Here is an 18582-nt window from a genome sequence, read left to right as displayed (position 1 = left end):
GAGGAAGAAAGAGAAGAATTATATATGACCAGCAAGAAGAGAATGGAATGCAATGTTTAAAGTATTGAAAAAAAGCAAACACTACCAGCCTAGAATTCTGGACCATGCAAAATTATTCTTCAGAAGCGGAGAAATTGTGATTTTTTTCTCAAAGACAAACAAAAACTGAAGGAATTTGTTGCCTGTAGCCCTGCCTTGCATGAAATGTTTTCTTAAAGTTATTTAGAGAGATGGAAAATGATAGAAGTCAGAAACTCAGAACTTCATAACAATGTGGGAGTTCCCTGGTGGCCAAGTGGTTAAGATTCCAGCTTTCACTGCCATGGTTCAGGTTCAATCCCTGGTGGGGGAACTGAGATCCTGAAAAACTCAGGGTAGACAAAAAAAGAAAAGAAAGAAAGATATCTGTTTCCATTGGGGAAACTGAGATCCCGCAAGCCCCGGGGTGCCCAAAAAAAGAAAGATAACTGTTTACATAAATATTAATCATCAAAAAAGAAATTAGCAAAGACAAAACAAAACTTTAATTTTCTTATTATCAGTTCAGTTCAGTCACTCAGTTGTGACCCACTCTTTGTGACTCCATGGACTGCAGCAAGCCAGGCTTCCTTGTCCATCACGAACTCCCAGAGTTTGCTCAAACCCACATCCATCGAGTCGGTGATGCCATCCAACCATCTCATCCTCCATCATCCCCTTCTCCTCCTGCCTTCAATCTTTCCCAGCATCAGGGTCTTTTCCAATGAGTGAGTTCTTCGCATCAAGTGGCCAAAGTATCAGAGTTTCAGCTTCAGCACCAGTCCTTCCAATGAATATTCAGGACTGATTTCCTTTAAGATTGACTGGTTTGATCTCCTTGCAGGCCAAGGGACTCTCAAGAGTCTTCTCCAACACCACAGTTCAAAAGCATCAATTCCTTGGATCTCAGCTTTCTTTATAGTCCAACTCTCACAGCCATACATGACTACTAGAAAAACCATAACTTTGACTAGACAGACCTTTGTTGGCAAAGTAATGTCTCTGCTTTTTAATATGCTGTCTAGCTTGGCCATAGCTTTTCTTCCAAGGAGCAAGCGTCTTTTAATTTCATGGCTGCAGTTACCATCTTTCACTCTTTTTCACTTTTTGCCATAAGGGTAGTGTCATTTGAGTATCTGAGGTTATTAATATTTCTTCCGGCAATGTTGATTCCAGCTTTCACTTCATCCAGCCTGGCATTTCGTATGACGTACTCTGCATATAACAGAAAATAATAACTTCTTATTATTAATTGATCTAATAAATAACAAAGATGGGCACACTAAAGACAGAAATGGTATGGACCTAACAGAAGCAAAAGATATTAAGAAGAGGCGACCCAGAGGTATGGAGAGGGGGGTTCAGGACTGGGGGACACATGTACACCCACGGCTGATTCATGTCGATGTATGGCAAAAACCACCACAATATTGTAAAGTAATTAGCCTCCATTAAAATTAAGAAATTAATTTAAAAGAAAAAAAAAGAAGAGGTGGCAAGAATACACAGAACTATACAAAAAGAGATCTTAATGATCCAGGTAACCACAATAATGTGATCATTCACCTACAGCCAGACATCTCAAGTGGGCCTTAGGAAGCATCACTACAAACAAAGCTAATGGAGGTGATGGAATTCCAGCTGAGCTATTTCAAATCCTGAAAGACAATGCCGTTAAAATGCGTCCCTTGATATGCCAGCAAATTTGGAAAAGTCAGCAGGGGTCATAGGACTGGAAAAGGTCAGTTTTCATTCCAATCCCAAAGAAGAGCAATGCCAAAGAATGTTCAAACTACAGCACAATTGCACTCATTTCGTATGCTAGTAAGGTAATGCTCAAAATCCTCCAAGCTAGGCTTCAATAGTATGTGAACCAAGAACTTTCAGATGTACAATCTGGATTTAGAAAAGGCAGAGGAACCAAAGATCAAATTGCCAACATCTGTTGGATCATAGAAAAAGCTAGAGAATTTCAGAAAAAAATTCTACTTCTGCTTCACTGACTATACTAAAACCTTTGACTGTGTGGATCACAACAAACTGGAAAATTCTTAAAGCGTGGGAGTACCAGACCACCTTATCTGCCTCCTGCGAAACCTGTATACAGGTCAAGAAGTAACAGTTAGAACTGGACATGGAACAATGAACTGGTTCCAAACTGGGAAAGGAGTACGTCAAGGTTGCATGCTGTCACCCTGCTTATTTAACTTCTGTACAGAGTACATCACGTGAAATGCTGGGCTGGATAAAGTACAAGCTGGAATCAAGATTGCTGAGAGAAATATCAACAACCTCAGATATGCAGATGACACCACCCTAATGGCAGAAAGCAAAATGGAATTAAAGAGCCTCTTGATGAAAGTGAAAGAGGAGAGTGAAAAAGCTGGCTTAAAACTCAACATTCAAAAAACTACGATCATGACATCCGGCCCCATCACTTCATGGCAAATAGATGGGGAAACAATGAAAACAGTGACAGACTTAATTTTCTTGGACTCCAAAATCACTGAGGATGGTGACTGCAGCCATGAAATTAAAAGACTCTTGCTCCTTGGAAGAAAAGCTGTGACAAACCTAGACAGAGTATTAAAAAGTAGAGACCTAACTTTGTTGACAGAGGTCTGTATAGTCAAAGCTATGGTTTTTCCAGTAGTCATGTACAGAGGTAAGAACTGGACAATAAAAAAGACTGAGCTGTGAAGAATGGATGCTTTTTGAATTGTGGTGCTGGAGAAGACTCGAGAGTCCCTCGGACTGCAAGGAGATTAAACCAGTCAATCCTAAAGGAAATCAACCTTGAATATTCACTGGAAGCACTGATGCTGAAGCTGAAGCTCCAATATTTTGGCCACCTGATGCAAAAACTAACTCATTGAAAAAAGACAGTGATGCTGGGAAAGACTGAGGGCAGGAGGAGAAGGGGACAACAGAGGACAAGATGGTCAGATGGCATCACTGACTCAATGGACTTGAGTTTGAGCAAACTCTGGGAAATAGTAAAGGGCAAGGAAGCCTGGCATGCTGCAGTCCATGGGGGTCACAAAGAGTCGGACATGACTGAATGGCTGAACAACAGCAATAATGTATTCCATTAGTATGCTTATATAAGTATACATGTATACACATATAACAATGCAGGAGATGTAAGAGAGGCAGATTTGACCCCTGAGTTGGGAAGATCTCCTGGAGAAAGGCGTGACAACCCACTCCAGTACTCTTGCCTGGAGAATCTCATGGACAGAGGAGCCCAGAAGGCTACAGTCCATTAGGTGGCAAAGAGTCGGACACGACTGAAGAGACTTAGCACACACAAGCACACTTGTGTATACAGGTATATGTATATATATACATTTCACTATCTATAAGTGAATTGAATGACAGTAATGATACAAGAGACAGGAAGGAAAAATTTGGATCAGTTACTATAAGGTACTCAAACTCCCTGCCAAGTTGTATAGTGTTGTTTGAAAGTGAATTTGTATTAGTTGTAAATGTATATTGCAAGTTCCAGGGAAAACACTAAAAAAGTTTTGCTTTTTTTTTTAAGTATAATAGGACTTCCCTGTTTTTTGAATAGGACTTCACTTATATATAGTGAAATGTATGTATATATATACATATACCTGTATACACATGTGTGCTTGTGTGTGCTAAGTCTCTTCAGTCATGTCCGACTCTGCCACCTTATGGACTGTAGCCTACTGGGCTCTTTTGTCCATGAGATTCTCCAGGGCCTGAGAGTCTGTGCTCTCAATGCAGGGGGCCCGGGTTCAATCCCTGATCGGAGAACTAGACCCCACATGCCGAAACTAGTTGACATGCTGGAAGTAAAAGATCTCATATGCCGCAACTTAAAAAAAAAAAGATTCCACATACCACAACTAAGACCCAACGCAGCCAAATACACAAATAAATGAAAATAAAATATAAAAGAAGAAAGGATGGGAAAGATATCCCATGCAAGTGGAAACCAAAAGAGAGCAAAGATAACTGTACTTACGAAAGACAAAAAAGACTTTAAGAGAAAAACTGTAAGAGACAAAGACTTCATATAATGATAAAAGGGTCAGTTCATCAAGAAGATATGACAGTTGTAAATATATAGGCACCTAACATGTATTAAATAAATACGAACAGATCTGAAGGGAGAAATAGATAGTAATACGATCATAGTAGGAAATTTAAGTAGGGATTTGAGTAGATTAAAGTACCAGACAGAAAATCAATGCAGAAACACTAGAATTGAACTATACTTTACCCCAAATGGCCCTAACAGGCATATATAGGACATTCCATCCAAAAATCCCCAAATTCAAGAGGAACAACGTCCAGGATAGATCATGGATGCACGCTCAGTCATTCAGTCTTATCCGACCCTTTGCGACCCCTCGGACTGTAGCCCGCCAGGCTCCTTTGTCTGCAGAATTTTCCAGCCAAGAATAATGGAGTGGCTTGCCATTTCCTCCTCCAAAGATAGATTATATTAGGTCACAAAACAAGTTTTAACAAATATAAGAAAATTTCTACCTTAGCAAATATCTTTTCGGAACACAATGCTATGAAACTATGGTTTCTAATCAATAACAAGAAAAATGGAAAATTTCTGTGTGCAAATGAAACAACACATTCCTGAACAACCATTGAGTCAAAGAAGAAATCAAAAAGTATCTTGAAAGAAGCAATAATGGAAATATTCCAAAACTTACGGAATGCAGCAAAAACAGTTCTAAGAGGGAAGTTAATAGCTATAAACCTGTACATCAGCAAAAAAAAAAAAGTCTTAAAAAACAACCTAACTTTACACCTCAAGAAACCAGAAAAAAGAGGACCAAAGTAAGCCCAGCGTCAGCAAAAGGAAGAAAATGAAGAAGATCAGAAAAGAAGTAAATGAAATCAAGACCAGAAAAGCAACATAAAAATCAAGAACTATTTTTTTAAAAGATAAAACTGACTAACCTTCAGCCAGGCGAAGGGGGAAAAAAAGAGATAAGACTTGAATAAATAAGTAAAAGGTTGGGAAGGAAGACATAAAACTGTTTTTGTTCACAGATGACATGATTATCTAAGTAGAAAATCCAAAAAAACTGACATAAAAAAATTCCTGAACTAACAAATGACTACAGCAAAGTCAGAGAATTCAAGCTCAATATGCAAAAGTCAATCACTTTCCTACAAACCAGCAATAAACAAATAGAATCTGAAATTTAAAAAACACAATACCATTTACAGTATCAACCAAAAAACTGAAACAGATATAAATCCAACAGATATGTATAAGATCTATATAAAATAAAAGTACAAAGCATGGGCACAATAAAGGACAAAAACAGTAAGGACCTAACAGAAGCAGAAGAGACTAAGAAGAGGTGGCAAGAATACACAGAAAAAGTATACGAAAAAGGTCTTAATGGCCCCAGTATCCACAATGGTGCGGTCACTTACCTAGAGCAGGACATCCTGGAGTGTGAAGTCAAGTGGGCCTTAGGAAGCATTACTAAGAACAAAGCAAGTGGTGGTGACGGAATTCCAGTTGAGCTATTTAAAATCCTAAAAGGTGATGCTGTTAAAGTGCTGCACTCAATATGTCAGCAAATTTGGAAAACTCAGTCGTGGCCACGGGTCTGGAAAAGGTCAAGGGGGCCTTGAAGAAACCACACATATACACACATAGATCATGGGTGCCTGCAAGAAACGTGCTGTGACCCAAGATCTCCTGTGTCCCAGGTGCTTTGCTGAACCCTTTCCATGTGCCATCTCTCCCAATCCACATGAAACACTACTAGGAAAACATCATTATTATCTGCACTTTGCAGCCAAGGAAGCTGAAGCAAAGAGTAGTAAGGTGACTTGTCCAAGGTCGTCTAGCTTAGAACAGGCAGAGCCAAGATTTTAACCCGGGTCTTTCCAATTTTATTAGGTTGTGTGCATGCTAAGTCACTTCAGTCATGTCTGACTCTTTGTAACCCTATGGACTATAGCCCGCCAGGATCCTCTCTCCATGGGATTTCCCAGGCAAGAATCCTGGAGCTTGTTGCCATTTCCTCCTCCAGGGGATCTTTCTCACCCAGGGATCGCAACTGCATCTCTGAAGTCTCCTGCATTGGTAAGCGGATTCTTTATTTTACCACTAGCGCCACCTGGGAAGCCCCTTTACTAGGCTGTTGTTCAGCCGCTGTCTTGTCTGACTCTTTGCTACCCCATGAACTGCAGTCACACTAGGCTTCCGTGTCCTTCACTATCTCCTGGAGTTTGCTCAAATTCATATCCACTGAGTTGGTGATGCCATCCAACTCTCATCCTCTGTTGCCCCCTTCCCCTCCTACCTTCAATCTTTTCCAAGATTAAGGTCTTTTATAATGAATCAGCTCTTGGTATCAGGTGCCCAAAGTAATGGAGCTTCAGCTTCAGCATCAGTCCTTCCGATGAATGTTCAGAGTTAATTTCCCTTAGGACTGACTGGTTTGATCTCCTTGCAGTCCAAGGGACTCTCAAGAGTCTTCTCCAGACCACAATTACCTGATAAAAGGATCGAACGTAATAATTTAGTAGACAGAACAGTGCAATGTTTGAGAGGTCTGGTCTGGAACCAGACTCAGTTCAGTCGCTCAGTTGTGCCCGACTCTTTGTGACCCCATGAACTGCAGCACAGCAGGCTGCAGCTAGACTGCCCGGGTTCAAAATCCTGACTCCTCCACTTAGTGGTTATATGGCATCAGGGGGGTCTCTAGCTGCTGTGTCTTCGAGTTTCCCTCTGCAGAATAAGGCTCATTTCCTTAAGCAACAGTTACATATTAAACCCCTCAGGGCCAAGAATAGGATGAGGTGACCGAGGCAGAACTGTACCAGTGCAGAGTTGGATTCTGTCATTATCTGAAATGTTGATATTTTGTTCACCGTAGCTTTTTTGCATTAATTTTTTAATATGCTTTACTTTGATTGCAGAGTTTGGGGCACACTCTTAAATCTCTTGAGAAATGAGTGCCTCACTCACCTCATCTTGGTCCCATCTCTGCCCTTGGGGGACTCATCCTTGAGCAAAGAAAATTCCTACCTTAAAGAGATGCACATTCTGGAGGGAAGGCTGCCAGTCAATGGAGTTTAAATATATGACACATCTGAAGCTAAGAAGTTGGGGAAAGAGACAGACACACAGGGCAAAAAAACCAGAACCCACCTCACAAGGTTGGTATAAAGAGTAAAATAAAAAATTAATATAAAGCACCTAGTATAAAGGCGGGCACCTGCTGAAGTGCTCTGCAGACACTGGCCATTAATGTGACTTCAGTGTTAGCTCTGGGGGCACACGACAGAGACTGCAGGGCTCTGCTCTCCTGGAGCTTACTGGGGCAGTGTTTGTTTCATAAACTGGGAGCTGGGCCCCACTGGTGCCAGGATTCTTAACCTTTTTGTGGACCCCCAGGCAGTCCAGTAAAGCCCACAGACCCCTCCTCAGATAATAATTTTAAGTGCATAAAATAAAATGCATAGGTTTACAAATGAAATCTGTTGACATGGAATTATCAAAATATTTTAAAATACATGATACAGTAATACATGGGCTTCTTAGCAAATTAAATAACAAGACCTAGCAGTGGGTCTGAGGCAGGAGGTAGATGATGTCCCCCACTCCCCCAGGGTAAAGCAATTGGAGATTCATTTCCTGCGGACTGAAACTCAAAGACGAGAATAGCAGGACAATCAATGAAGGCGGCTGGGCACGGCTCTGACCACATATTTCTCATTCTCCAAGTTAGGAGACCTCCCTGATCACACAGGCACAAAAAGGCTCCTTGGAGGTCAGAGGGAGGGTGATGCCAAGGGATGTTCTACCCATACACCTTTTCGGTAAAATCCGTCTTGGCTAAGAGATGCATGCACACACATGGGAGGACCCCAAGATATACCAAATGTGTACTGTGAACCAGGCAAATCAAAATGATTGGCCAAAGGAAGCCCAAGAGAAAGGCCCCATATAAGTAATTCAAACTACCATGAGGGTGCAACTCAGCGACTCTTCCGCTGAGTCTGCCCGTGTGTCTATCCACACGTACTGTATCTTCTCCTCCTAATAAATACTTGCTTCACCACTTTCTGTCTTTGTGGAAGTTCTTTTCTGCAAAGCCAAGGATCCAGGGCCCTTGTCACTGACCATGGTCTAGTGGCTAGGATCTGCAGCTCTCACTGACATGACCCAGCCTCAATCTCTGGCTGGGAACCCAAGCCCCGCTCCAAGCCATTCCAGTCCGAGGCCACCTGAGATCAGGTCTAGTAACTACCATAATTTCGAGGGAGTAAAGCATTTCTTTTCTTTCAAGGGAGTGAAGCATTTCTTGGGCTTCCTCGGTGGCTCAGATGGTAAAGAATTTGTCTGTAATGCAGGAGTTCAGGGTTCAATCTCCTGGATTGGAAAGATCTGATGGAGACGGGAATGGCAACCCACCAACTCCAGTATTCTTGCCTGGAGAATTCCAGGGACAGAGGAGCCTGGTGGGCTACAGTCCATGGGGTCACAAAGAGTCAGACACGACTGAGCAACCAACACACACAAAGCATTTCTGGGCTGCTTCAAGGCATCTGCAACAGCATAATGGAGGGTTTGTTAGTGTTTGTTAGTGACAATGTCACAAATACTGCTTATATTACTAAGATTTTTTGTCTCTATAACTGAAGGAAGTGCTACATTTCAGCTAGAGGTCAGTGAAAATAAAACTATTGAGTATTGTCCCATTTAAGTTCATGGACCCAGGTTACAAATCCCTGCATTAAGGGGCCTTTGAAATCTATTTCATGGGTCACAACTAGCACTTTTTTGATGAAATAATGATATAGACCAGACCAGATTAGAACAGAATGTAATAGATTGGTGAGTTCAGATTCACAAAACTTTCATTTGTGTGTGTTGGTGGTGGTGGGGTGTGTGTGTGTGTGTGTGTGTGTGTGTGTGTGTGTGTGTCACAGTTCACGATGCGAAAATACTTTTTGGGATTCCCTGGTGGTGCAGTGGCTAAGAATCTGCCTTGCAATGCAGGGGACATGGTTCAATCCCTAGTCCAGAAAGGTCCCACATGCCGTGGGGCAATGAAGGGCAAGTGTAGCAACTACTGAGCCTGCGTGCCCTAGATCCCGTGCTCCCAAAACAGAAGCCACGGCAAAGAGAAGGTTGAGCGCCACAACTAGGGAATAGCCACTCTCTCCACGACTAGAGAAAGACCACACACAGCAACGAAGACCCAGCACAGCCAAAAGTGAAATTAATTAATGGTCAGAAATATCTGAGAAGCAATGGCTCGAGGGCGCGCAGATCCGGCCGCGGCCCCATTGCAGGTGCAAACCTCCTTGTCCCTCCCTCCGGGCCCCCACTGGCCTTGGTTCGGTCCTTGTCTGCCCTTCTGCCTACACACAACTATACACACAGGACCCAGGCTCAGAAAACGCTCTGCTGTCAGTGGCTACACAGCTGTTTCCTCCGTCCTCAGGGAGAGGAGCAGGTGTGGCGATGCCCATGTCCTGAGCTCATCGCCTGTCTGGGGACATGCCCCTCCTGATGGCCACATGCACATATTAGGCAAATATTAGGCAAGCTGTTTGTGAAGAGCCAGCTGGCAGCATGTCTGGAAGTGCTGGGCTCCAAAGGTTTGGGGCTAATTAAACAGCCTCTGATGAGACGCTATAGGGAGCTAAGGCTGGGCAGATACTTTTGTGCTTTTTTCTGAATGTATGTGTGTTCTTATTGCCCAACCTGGATAGCAAAGGTGAGAGTCTGGGGACTTCCCTGGTGGTCCAGTGGCTAAGATTCCGTGCTCCCAGTGCAGGGGGCCTGGGTTCAATCCCTGGACAGGAAACTAGCTCCCACATGCCGCAACTAAGACCTGGAGCAGTCAATAATTTTTTTAAAAAAAGGTGAGAGCCTGGGAGAGGATATTGGAATCAGGAAAACCAAACTTCTAAGGGAATCGACTCTGGTTTCCCAAGGGGAAGGGGGTTTGACCCTCAGCAGATGGGAGCTGAGGAAACAAATTATTCGCTTGTCAGATGTGCTGGCAATTAACCCTGTGCTAATAAACAGGAAATAGCTAAAGGGGAAAGATGGGCTTTGTCAGGGTGGAGGTGGGAGGAGGGGGGATTTAAAGCTGCAGCTCAATCTAGTGGTTCAGAAGGGAAACGTTGGGGTCTGAAGCATCTGAGTTCAAATTCTGCCTACACTATTGCTTTGCTGTGTGAACTATGTATGGCACGTCATTTTTGCTCTGTGGATCCTTGTTTTTTCAGTCTATAAAATGGTAAAATAACAGTGTTTACTTTAAAACACTACTGGAGAGCTTTAACAAAAAGATGTTAAATGCTTAGCCCTAGGCTTGGCATGCATAAATACCCAATAATGGCCAGCTCTCTCTGTTACCATCAATGTTATTTGTCCGGTAGCCTGGGGCCTATATCTGTTCCTTAATGGAGATCTATTGTTCAGGTTGAGCTCCTCACAAGGCCAGAAATCCCGGAGAACATAAAATCCTGCTAGTTAAGATTTATTGAGCATTTACTGTATGCCAGGCACGGTTCTGAGCACTTCACACTCATTTATTTGCTAATTAATTCTTAGCAACGACTCTATGAAAATCAACCTATGAAATTATCATCTTGAGTATTACAAAATTATCATCAACAACAATTCCGTGAAACTATCATCACCCTCATTTTACCAATGAGGAACCGGGTTAGTTAGGAACTGCTGTATAACAAATTACCCCAACACTTAGCAGCTTAGAACAACAGTAAACGCTTATTATCTCAGTTTCTGTGGCTCAGGGATTTGGGGACTGCTTAGCTGTGTGGCCCCAGGGCAGACTCTCTGATGAGGCTGCGGTCAAGGTGTTGGCCAGGACTGTAGTTCTCTGAAAGCCTGGCTAGGCCTGAGGACCCGCTTCCAAGATGGCTCCCGCAGGCGCCTGACAAGCTGGTGTGGAGGCTGTTGGCAGAAGGCCTCGGCCCTTCACCACACGAATCTCTCCATGAGGTGTTTTCCGTATCCTCACAATATGGCAGAGGGCTTCTCCCAGAGTGTGTGATCCAAGAGAAAGACAGAAGCTGGAATTTCTTTTTGCTCTAATTTTGTGTGTGTGTGTGTGTGTGTGTGAAAAAAAACACATGTAACATAAACTTTACAAACTCTAGCCATTTTTAAGTATACAGTTCTCAGTGATATCAAGTACATTCATATTGCTGTACAGCCATCACCACCATCCATCTCCGGCATGTTTTCATCTTGCAAAACCGCAACTCTGTGTCCGTTAAACAGTAACTCCCCGTTTCTCCCTCCTCAGTCCCTCTTGCAGCTGAGGAGTCTGGGTCTCACCTGGCCTCTAGACATGGAAGGGGAAGGCATGGGGCAGGCCCTTCTAGCTATTGATTATCTAGCTGCCTTGGTGAGTTTGGAGATGCCCACTTGCCTCATGCAGGGAGAGCCCTTGGAGCCAAGGGGAGGAGCTGGGATTTGAACTCAGGTCTGGATCCTGAATTCTTAAGTCCTTCATCCCTCCACTAAGTTCAGGGAGTTGGTCCTTGTGACATTAGGGAGAGCATCAAAATTGCAAGCACACATCTGCCCAATACAACTCAACAACAATGATGAGCAGCGCTGCCTCCCACAGGAATAATATGCACTACTTAAAATTTTAACTGTGGATCGTGTAGAGATATCAAAACTTCTTACGCTATAAAGTTAAAAATGAAGAAATTCCAGACACAGCTAAGGCACTGCATCTTCCAGAAGGCTTTGCTGATTCCGTCTCCCATCGAAGGCAGGATCAGACCTTTTTTTCTGGGCTCCTGCAGCCTCCCAAGCCTGCCCCATCACAGCCTTTATGGCACCAGGCTGTAACTTCCTCTTTCACTGAGCTCATTAACCCAGCAAATGCGAAAGCCAGGGAGCCTGGGTTCAAGTCCTAGCTCCTCTCCTTTCTAGTTGTGTGACCTCAGGCAATTTATTTTACCTCTCTGTGCTTTATGAACTTGTACTAGGAGCAGCTAATTTCCAGGGCGGTGATGAGGATCAAGCGTGTTGTCTCTTGTAAAGTGCTTGTCACAATCAATAAATGTCAGTTACTGCGGCTCGTCCCTCTCTGCACCAGACTGCAAACCCCATGCAGGCAAAGATCTTGTCTTATCTCTGTTCCAATCACCAGCACAGAGTCTGGCACAGGGAAGGCACTCAAAAGAAGTTTGCTAAATGAATCCAGGTATTCATTCCATAAATATTTATTGAGTCCCTTCTCTGTGCCAAGTTCTAGGGAAACAAAGGCGAATGACATAGATGTGGTCTGTGTTCTCATGGGGTTTATATTCTCAAAGAGAGGACAGCCAATAAATAAATAGGCAAATTAGTAAATAAGAAGATACAAACTATTGCTCAGCACTATGGAGAAAATGAAACAGGAGGTGATCTGGGGTGACTGGGCAGTCAGGGAAGACCACACAGAGGTGGTGATTGTGAGACAAGACCTAATTGACAGAAGGAGCTAGCCACCAGGAGAGCTAGTTAGGAGAGCTTTTCAGGCAGAAGGCACAAGTGCAAAGGCACTGAGGTAGGAACACTCTCAGGAGACCAGCTCGGCTGGAGTGGGATGAGTAAGGAGAAGAATGATGGGTAGGAGGTGAGAGAGGTCAACAGGGCTCCATCACACAGCACCTTGTTAAGCAGGGTCACTCTGAGAGCAACAGGCAGCCATGGAGGCATTTAAGGCAGGGACCAACACAGTCCTGGCATCTAGGTGGTGGGGGTGGTTTAGTCGTTAAGTCGTGTCTGACTCTTGTGATCCCATGGACTAGAGACCACCAGGCCCCTCTGTCCATGGGATTTCCAGGCAAGAATACTGGACTGGGTTGCCATTTCCTTCTCCAGGGGATCTTCCTGACCCAGGGATCAAACTTAGGTCTCATGCATTGCAGGCAGACTTTTCACTGTCTGAGCCACCAGGGAAGCTTGCATCCAGGAGCCTCTCACATAACGAAGACAGCCCCAGATGAACCTAGAAGAATCTACTCCTCCAAGGCAGCATCCGAGAGCTCAGCCTGGAGCAGCTCAGCCAGAGTCACTACCATCCATCCTTGTCTCAGCCTCCCTGCAAGCCAGACTAGCATCCCCATTAATATAAATGAGGTCGTTGCTGACTCTGATTTCCAAATGAGTCCAGCCGTTCAAGATCTCTATTCCAGGAAATGCGAAATTTATGTAATGAAAATTAAAAGAGAAACTGGGGAAGCGGCTCTTTAAGTGCCTACTTCCTGGGTAAGTGAGTCAGATCTGGCAGGAGATGGATGAAGATGCCACCCTAGGTCTCCTGGGAATCTGTGACCAGCAGGGAAGCAGGGAGCATGCTGGCTACAGGCAAAGATGAAGCCCCCAGGCCCCCTTCCTTTACTCCAAAAAACAGCCATGATAATAGCTCACGTTCACTGCTCCTGTTCACCTGCCCAGCCCTGTTCTAAGCGCTTTACTTACATGGGTTATTTCATTTAACCTTCATGACAAAGAGGTAGTATAGGCACTACTATGTTCCCCATTTTGCAGATAGGAAAACTGAGGCCCAGGTTGTGACCTGATCAAGGACACATAACAAAACAGTGGTCAAAATGGCACTCGGGTCTTTTGTCTATCATCTCCACAGACCCTCTAGTCCAGAGCTCAGATGATGTGGAATGGAAGGAAGGCTCAGGAGGCAGAGAGATTTGGGTTCGAATCCAAGCTTCAACTACTGACCTGCTATATGACCTTGAACAAACTGCTTACTTCCCGGAGGCTCAATTCCTTTATAATCTTTGCCCCTTCTCCATTGAGTTCATCCCTGAATTAAAGAAGATAATGTATAAAGACGGCAACACAGGATTTCAGATGCCTTCTCAAACTAATTTTAAAAACCAACAGTAAACTCTTAGAACTGAAAAGTCTTTGGGCAATAGCTTCAGGTACAGTTGGATCCAGGGGCTCTAAAGATGCCAAGGGCTCAGTTTTTTCTTTTTCTCCATGTAGTGGACCCTCCCTAGGAGCTCCAGGATTACATCAAATTTCTTACAGCTAGAAATCTTGGTTGAAAGAAAGTTTTTTTCAAACAGCACCGCAAAAGTCCTAGTATTCACTCTGATTGGACCAACTTGGGTCATATGTTCATCCCATAACCAATCTTTATGGCCAGAGAGATGGACAGCGCTGATTGGGCCACCCAGGCCACCCACTCCTGGAGCTAGGGGGAGGGGTGGAGAAAACCAGGGCTGAGCCATGTGGACTGTGAGGGGGAAAGGCTAGCCTCCTCCCAAAAACCTGGGGTGCTGTTACCAGAAAAATAAAGAACGTATGCTGGGCCAGCAGGAATACCAGATGGTGATCCTGGCACATAGTAGGCCATAAATGAATACATGTGCAATTGAACAAAAAAATCCACCCCAGAGGATGGTTGTAAGGATAAAATGAGAGAATGTATGTGACTCCGTGGCACATATTGGCACTCAATAAATCATGTCTTAGAGAAACAAGAAGTGCTCAGATTGAGTTTAGATTCTGGTCACGTGCTGATAAGCACAGATGCTAGAAGAAACTGGAAGAAAAGGCTTCCCTCGCCTCAGCCAGGCCTCCCCCACATTCATTTTACATCCCGCGGACAGAACAAGACCAGGACTCAGGTAAGGAAAGCGAGGCACTTGCTGTGGCGTAAAATGTAAGGGGACAGGGACTTCCCTGGTGGTCCAATGGTTAGGGCCTCACCTTCCAGTGTGGGGGGAGGGGGGGTTTGATCCCTGGTTGGGGAGCTAAGATTCCACATGCCTCATGACCAAGAAAGCAAAAATAAAACAGAAACAATATTGTAACAAATTCAATAAAGACTTAAAAAATGGTCCACATCAAAAAAAAAATAATCTTTTAAAAATGTATTTAGAAAAATGTAAGGGGACACTGAAAAATAAAATAAATAGTATTTTTTAAAAGCAGTAGTGCAAAAGTCCATGCACTTTTAATATTTAAAATAGTAACATTTTAAATAGACATATCCATATGTACACATTGACGTATCACTTCTATGCAAATATCCAGACACATGCACATTTGGACATTTTCACAGACATGTCTTTATGGATTTCCTCATAAAATCTGCACAGGGCCACTGCATGGCACAACACCAGGAGGCCCCATTCCACTGTAATCTGCATAGATGGCATCCCCCGCACTGTGCAGGAACAGCACCTCTGGCTGAACACAGCAGTCCTGTGTGTGAATAAACGTGTATGCACATCTCCATCCACGTGAAGACTCACAACCACCCATCTACCACTAAATGGTGCCACATAACACCACACATGCACACATGCCGAACAATGGGACTGCACAATATGGTTTCATATATGCTGACTTTCTTGCCCCAGGGCTTTTGCACTTGCTGTTTCCTATACCTGGAATGTTCTTGCCATATAACCATGTAGCTCCCTCTCTTGCCTCCTACATCCTCGAAGGTTACTTTGTCAGGAAGGCTCTAACACCTCCACAACTTTCCATTGTCTAAAACTGCAAATCCTCACCCACAGTGCATATGCCCCCCAACCTTGCTTTATTTTTCTCCTTAACGTTTAAGACCATCTGACATAATATGTGGTTCTCCAGGTGGCTCAGTAGTAAAGAATCTGCCTTCCCATGCAGGAGATGTAGGTTCACCCCCTGGGTCAGAAAGATCCCCTGGAGGAAGAAATGGCAACCCACTCCAGTATTCTTGCCCGGAAAACCCCATGGACAGAAGAGCCTGGAGGGCTACAGTCCATGGGATCACAAAGAGTCGGACACAACTTACCAACTCAGCACACACATAGGTACATACGCATTTTCCTTTTTATCATATTTAATGTCTGCCCTGCTAAAATGTGGGGGCTTCCCTGATGGCTCCGATGGCAAAGAATCTATCTGCAATGCAGGAGACCTAGTTTTGATCCCTTGGTTGAGAAGATTCCCTGGAGAAAGGAATGGCTACCCACTCCAGTATTCTTGCCTGGAGAATTCCATGGACAGAGGTGCCTGGTGGGCCACTGTCCATGGAGTCTCAAAGGGTTGAACATGACTGAGCGACTAAAACATTCACCTTTCACCGCTAAAAGTTCAGCTCTACGAAGGCAGGGATTCTTGTCTGCTTTGTTGTGTTTCCCACCTTTAGAGCATCTCCTCACACAGAGTAGGTGCTCAGCAAATATTTACTAAATGAATGAAAAAAGCCAGGAAAGTGGGGATCCCTGAGGATGACTGAGACCAAATTCCCACTACCTCAGCAGAAAAGCAACAAAAAGTCAGATGAAAGTTAAGTTCTAGAACTTAGTAGCAATGTAAGATACATGCTAAGTGATGTGAGAGTATTATCTCATTTAATCAGCACAGTAGCCCTGTAAGGCCAGGATTCCCAGCATCCAGGATCTAATGCCTGATGATCTGAAGTGGAGCTGGTGTAAGAATAATAGAAATTGAGTGCTCAATGAAATAGATGGGGAAACAGTGGAAACAGTGGCTGACTTTATTTTGGGGGGTTCCAAAATCACTGCAGATAGTGACTGTAGCCATGAGATTAAAAGACGCTTACTCCTTGGAAGGAAAGTTATGACCAACCTAGACAGCATATTAAAAAGCAGAGACATTATTTTGCCAACAAAAGTCCATCTAGTCAAGGCTACAGTTTTTCCAGTAGTCATGTATGGATGTGAGAGTTGGACTATAAAGAAAGCTGAGCGCCGAAGAATTGATGCTTTTGAACTGTAGTGTTGGAGAAGACACTTGAGAGTCTCTTGGACTGCAAAGAGATCCAAGAAGTCCTTCCTAAAGGAGATCAGTCCTGAATATTCGTTGGAAGGACTGATGTTGAAGCTGAACTCCAATACTTTGGCCACCTGATGCAAAGAACCGACTCATTGGAAAAGACCATGATGCTGGCAAAGATTGAAGGCAGGAGAAGGGAATGACAGAGGATGAGATGGTTGGATGGCATCACCGACTCAATGGTCATGAGTCTGGGTAAACTCCGGGAGATGGTGATGGACAGGGAGGCCTAGCGTGCTGCAGTCCCTGGGGTCACAAAGAGTTGGACACAACTGTGCGACTGAACTGAACTAAAATGTAATACACTGGAATCATCCCGAAACCATCCCCCTCCCTGATCCCTGTCCATGGAAAAACTGTCCTCCACGAAACTGGTCCCAAGTGTCGAAAAGGTTGGGACCCATGAATAAGGTACCATTGTTTATCCCCAGTTTACCTTGGAGGGAATCAAGGCACTGAGAGGTTAAATCACTTGGACAAGATGTGCAGAAGTGGTAAAGCTGAGATTCAAACCCAGCATCCTGGCTCCACACAGTCCACACTCCTACACACACACACACAATCTTATATAGTGTCACCCGTTCCTTTCAGTTTTTAGGCAGCTCTCAGAAAAGAAACCTCCTTCCCTCAGACTGGGTGTCTGGAGTCCCCACCCCTCTGCCAGTCCCACCCTCACTGCCCTCATTGCATCCAAGCCAAATGCAAATCTGCATCCCTGGCGACGCTGCTGCTGCAGGAAGCTGTAGGCTGTCCAGTTGTCATGGCGATGGTCTCCAGCTCTTATCAACAGTCCCGCCTCCCGGCTGCCAGGCTGGCTCACTCCTACCATGCTTAGAGGCTGTTCCCTGGCCTTGCTCTGTATTTGACCCCTTCTGGGTAGCTGGGTGGGCCCAAAGCTTCCCTTGTCTCTCCTGTCCCCACCTGGGAGCAAGAGGATTAGAAGCAAGTCACCTGGTCCCCACCTACCTTCCTGCCCTCCTTGGCTATGTGACCTTGAGCTATCGCATCTCCTCCTGTCCCTGCTTTACAGGTGGCCATGAAGAGTTAATGAGCTCAGTCATTCATTCATTCCACAGATTATTACTGAGCACCTGCCATGTGCCAGGCAGTGGTCTAGGTGCTGGGGATACAGCAACGACTAAGACAGACCAGGTTGTCTGGGAGACAGACAACAAACAATTTCTGGGAAGGAGATAATGAAACTGAATGTAAATGAGTGGAGGGATCAGGACAGACGCTGTTTAGGGTGGTCGAGAAACGGCTCTCTCACTTGAGCTAAACCAGAATAAGCAGATAGTCATGCAAATATACAGGGAGAGTATTCCAGAAAGAAACTGCAGCGTGTGCAAAGGCCCTGAGGCAGGGATGAATTGGTCTATTTAAGGAGCAGAAGGCCCTTCCCTCAAAATGATGCTTCTAACTTTTGGAGGGCAGCTTCCAGGTGCAAACTCCGACTATGAAGGCAGAGAGAAAGTGAACCTTGACAAGGCTGCTCACGCTGGCGGGAGGAAAGTGACATCATAGCCAGCTGCTAGGGGGTCCAGCTTCCAGCTCTCGGGGGGCACCCCTCAGACTTGGAGTCTGAGCCTCTGCAGCAGGTAAAAGATCAGCGATACTAATACAACATGTTCTAGATGCTTTCCATGTGTTAATTAGTCTATGCTTCACATCCCTAAGGGAGAATTTATTGTTCTCATTATCTCCATTTTACAGATGGAAAGCTAAGGCAA

The 18582-nt window shown here is 44.4% G+C and overlaps 1 long non-coding RNA gene across 1 annotated transcript in view; it reads right to left on the bottom strand.

The window, feature by feature from the left end:
* Nucleotides 1–501: 501 nt before the first annotated feature.
* LOC145533353 (uncharacterized) overlaps nucleotides 502–18582 on the bottom strand; it is a 41384-nt gene continuing 23303 nt past the window's right edge. Inside the window, exons 4-5 of the long non-coding RNA XR_014074016.1 lie at nucleotides 6342–6534; nucleotides 502–1233 (exon numbers count right to left, since the gene is read on the bottom strand). This is a non-coding gene — a long non-coding RNA (uncharacterized LOC145533353). The remainder of the gene's footprint in view (nucleotides 1234–6341; nucleotides 6535–18582) is intronic.

Source organism: Giraffa tippelskirchi, chromosome 13, assembly GCF_054371585.1.
Source record: "Giraffa tippelskirchi isolate mGirTip1 chromosome 13, T2T-mGirTip1v1.2.pri, whole genome shotgun sequence".
Classification (NCBI taxonomy): domain Eukaryota; kingdom Metazoa; phylum Chordata; class Mammalia; order Artiodactyla; family Giraffidae; genus Giraffa; species Giraffa tippelskirchi.
This window is presented reverse-complemented; position numbering and strand designations above follow the sequence as displayed.